Source organism: Harmonia axyridis, chromosome 7 (assembly GCF_914767665.1).
Source record: "Harmonia axyridis chromosome 7, icHarAxyr1.1, whole genome shotgun sequence".
NCBI classification, from domain to species: Eukaryota; Metazoa; Arthropoda; class Insecta; order Coleoptera; family Coccinellidae; genus Harmonia; species Harmonia axyridis.
Window position 1 is genome coordinate 28995024 of NC_059507.1, and position 4695 is coordinate 28999718.

General features: G+C 37.4%; 1 non-coding gene across 1 annotated transcript; it reads left to right on the top strand.

The window, feature by feature from the left end:
• Positions 1 to 647: 647 nt before the first annotated feature.
• Trnat-cgu lies at positions 648 to 719 on the top strand. The gene has a single exon. It is a non-coding gene; the product is annotated as a tRNA-Thr (tRNA).
• Positions 720 to 4695: the final 3976 nt, after the last annotated feature.

Sequence of the window (4695 nt, forward strand, 5' to 3'; positions counted from 1 at the left end):
AAAAGTCAATACCTATTTACCTCCATTCTTCTAGTTTTTTTTTCAAAACCTTAGGTTTTTCCAAAGAACATGCAATTTATGAAAAATCGAAATATCTCAAAAACGGTTGATTTTGAGCCTATGAAACTTCGAACAAACTTCATTCCTTCGTTCATAGCATTTCAATGGTAGAACACCTGGTGTATTTAAAAATATATCAATATATTAATGTTTTGGAGCAATTTGGCAATTTTTTTCTCTCAGTTAGTATCATACAAACTTCGAAATATATTCATGTGGTCAACAGAAAATTGACTCTGAACACCCAATAAAACTAAATAATGTTGAGGTAAATTTACATCAAATATCAAAGAGATTTGATTCACTTAATCACTTATCTACCAAATTGAATCTGCGAAATGGTGAAATGAATCAACAAGTTGAAAATTGTAAAAACAGCAAGTATTTTGAACTATTGATGAACAAAAATAAGTACCGAAATTTGATATTTTGTCAGTTGAAATTGTATTCCTAGACAAATAAGCATATATTATTTCAATCAGATATAATATAGTGAATATTTTGAAATATGACATAATTTTGATATTTATATTAAATATTCGTACTACTGGATCTAGGGAGCATAAGAGTCGAATTATCGAGCAGGCGCCTCTTTAGCTCAGTGGTAGAGCACTGGTCTCGTAAACCAGGGGTCGTGAGTTCAAACCTCACAGGAGGCAGAGATACTTCTTTTTAATGAAATATCTGCACAAAACCCATATGCAGAATGAAGTTCATCAATATGTAATGAAAATATAGTGACACTTGTAGGCAGAACTATTTAGTCAACAAAATGTCTCACGTGTGTATGAAAAATATAGATACTACAAAATGTATCACAATATGTAAATACATTATTTTTGAGTTTTCCTTGGTCTCGTTAACTAGAGGTCGTGAGTTCAAACCTCAGCGGATGCAAAGGAATCCCTTTTCAGCAAAAGAACAGTTGATCCATTGGATAAGAACCTATTCTCCTAAGCCGAAGGTCAAGAGTTGGAGCCCTGAACTAGGAAAAATTTTATAATAATTGCTGGGTAAAAACTCAACAGTGCTTTACTAGGTCTCTGCATTGTCGAAGTACATGGTGTCCCATTTTCGAGGGTCACTGAAAGTATCCACTGAACTATAAAACTTGGTGATAAAATTTCCAAGGACCCCCGATATATTTTTTTGAAATAATAATATAACAGAGAACAGATGATAGATATCTTATAGTTCTCAAGTTACAGAGCGTTTCTGAAAAATGACCGTTTCAAATATTTTGCTATATCTTCGTCAAAGATCTGAAAACAAACTGTTCTGCTGATGATTATTCTGAAGAAAAACATTTAATCGTAGAGGTAATGTCTTTTACATCGAAAATTAAAATATCTGACCCCAAACGAAGGAAGTCCTGTTCCCACATCCTGTGTATAATGTCAATAGCCTTAGGCAACAACCTTTTGATGCAAAACCTCAAATTTACCCTTCACCATCAATCGTAAAATACTAGCCCTCTTCTTCGACAACATAAGAACACAAAATACCACAGTCAAATAGCCACTACTCGTGTGAATCTCAGAAGGAAACAGGGTTTCCGAAATATCGTAGGTGATCACAAATAAGCACAGCCTCGCAGAGGCGGCTCGTCGTATGAAGCAACGCGAGCCTCGCATGTAACAATCAATAAAATGTGAAATTTTGACACATTATTTATTTGAATATAAAACAATTTCTTCTTCTTCTTCAATCCTTTACTATGTGCTGGGTTTGTCACCATCTACACATCGAACAATTTGGACCATCGAGTGGGGATCAAGTTTTCTAATTTCCACAAATATTGGCCATTTCAATTCATTTCTGGTCACCGAAATAAAACATGGAAACATAGAATTACCCTCAAAGTTGAAAATATTAACTATTAAATTGAACGCGAACCCCTTCCAACTATCGAAATTTAATTCTGAACATTCAAATCGTTGCCGACTGCATGATGAGAAAATAGTAATCCCAGAAATTTGGGATTCCTATACGTCACAAATCGCTGATAGAACGCTATGTCTAGTTTCGAGATATTCTAAAAACTTTAAAAACGTTTTTCAGTAATTTTCATAGTTTATATGACTCTTAACGGATCATAGATATATACAAATTTTTTTAATTTATTCCGAGATTTAATTCATTTTGTGGCCATTGTTCTTATTCTATAATTGTTATCAAGTCATATACAAGGTGTCCCATTTAATTCTCAAAATAAATGAAAAAATTTTATATGAGGTGACCCATGAAAAAAATCAAGTCGAAAATCTCAATATCTTTGAAACGGATGACATTTTTGCAAAACCTTGAAAACTGCTTTGAAAAATATAGGGTGTCCCATTTAGAAATGAAATTGGGACACCTCTTACATATTATGAATCCTAGCGATGGGAGGATAAAGGAAATTAGCATCGAAAAAACATTCATTGCGATACTAAGTAGTAAAGAGGATTGGGAAAAAAAGTCCACAATCCCAGTTCTCAAAAAGAATACCATCAAATGGTATACAGATGGTTCCAAAACCACGACAGGGACTGGCGTTGGAGTATTCGAGGCTGGTACCAAATGCTCAATATCGCTAGGCCACTGTCTAAGTGTCTTTCAGGCAGAGATACTTGCAATAGAAAGATGTGTAGAAATTAACATTGCAAGAAACTATCGGAAATATGACATAGTGATACATTCCGATAGTCAGGCTGCAATCAGAGCACTGAGCTCACATATCATCGATTCTAAGATGGTATTGAAGTGCCGAAGAAAACTTAATAAAATGGGTAAGAATAACAGGGTTTTTTTAGTCTGGGTTCCCAGCCACTCGGGAATCAGAGGGAATGAGGAGGCCAACACACTTGCCAAAAAGAAAAGAGTTTCAGGAAAAGGAGGTAACCGAAAGAAAACAACTCTGGTGGAATCTCTGGTTTGGATCACTCCAAAAAGTTTTTTCGAAACTTTGACTCTACAAGATCCAAGAAGTATCTGGATCTTAGTAAGAATATGCTACACCTCCTCACTGGATCCCTCACAAGGCATTGCCGCCTCAGAAAACACCTCATGAGAATGGGTCTAACAGAAAACGACGAGTGCAGATTCTGTGGAGAGGAGGAAGAAACTCCGATCACTTGGTGACGCCATCGCTAGCCAACGCAAAACCTGACTTTGACACGAAACTTATAGAAGTGAGGAAGTAGCCTCCTTGAAGCCATCCCAGATATTGGAGTTCATCAGAACTCTGGAACTCTAAGGCGACCTGTAGATCACGTTATGGAGAGAATAGCTCTTATGGGGGGCACAATAAACCATTATGTCGCAGTGAAACGAAACCTTCTTAGTTAAATCTAAATCTACATATTATGTATGTATAATAAGGAAAGTATTTTGTGTTCTCAAACTTTTTATCATAATCCAAAGAAGCAGAAAGCACTATTATTGTGGTTTCATAAATAACAGGTGCTTTTTTTCGAGGTATATAATGTTCAGTTGGCATTACTGTTCGAGATGGCGACCGATTTGACAGCTGTCCAGTGATTCATTCTCAGTTTGATTTGGCAATTCATCATGAATAGACTCACGTCTGAACGACGCTTGCAAATAGTGCAATTTCATTTGAAAATAATGGTTCTGTGCAGAATACGTATCGCGCACTACGTCCATTTTATCGTCGACAAAATCGTCCATCAGAGCAGTTAATTCGATTAACCATGGAACGTTTTCGCACCACGTTTACTCTTATTGATAACTCGCATCCCCAGAGACGCCGTACGGTGCGTACAGAAGAAGCTATTGCTGCTGTAGAGCGTAGCATTGAGGAAGACCTGAATGAGTCTATCCGCCATCGAGCACAGGAATTGGATCTGTGTCCATCCACTTTATGAAAGATTTTGCGGAAGGATTTGCGTGCTTACAAAATCCAACTCGTGCAAGAATTAAAGCCAAACGATCATCAAGTAAGGCGTAGATTCGTCGAATGGTCCCAAAATGAGATTGCCGTTGTTCCCGATTTTCATAAGCGAATTTTGTTTAGCGATGAAGCGCACTTCTGGTTGAATGTCTACGTCACCAAAAACAACTAACCCTCAAGTGTATGTCGAAACACCGTTACACCCAGAAAAACTGACTGTTTGGTGCGCTTTATGGCCTGGTGGAATCATTGGTCCGTACTTCTTCAAAAACGATGATGGCCAGAACGTTACAGTCAATGGTGATCGGTATAGAGTCATGAATACTAACTTTTTCATTCCCGAATTGAACAACCATGATGTCAAGAGGGTGTGGTTCCAACAAGACGAGCTCACAGCTCGTGCAACAATCGATTTATTGAAAGACACGTTTGGTGACCGCCTAATTTCACGTTTTGGACCTGTGAATTGCCCTCCAAGATCTTGTGATGTAACACCGCTAGACTACTTTCTGTGGGGCTATGTAAAGTCATTGGTCTATGCGGATAAGCCACAAACTCTTGACCATTTGGAAGACAACATTCGCCGTGTTATTGCCGATATACGGCGACAAATGTTGGAAAAAGTCATCGAAAATTGGACGTCCAGATTGGACTACATCCAAGCCAGCCGTGGCGAGCATATGCCAGAAATCATATTCAAAATGTAATGCCACAAGATTGTCTTGCGGATAAATAAAATT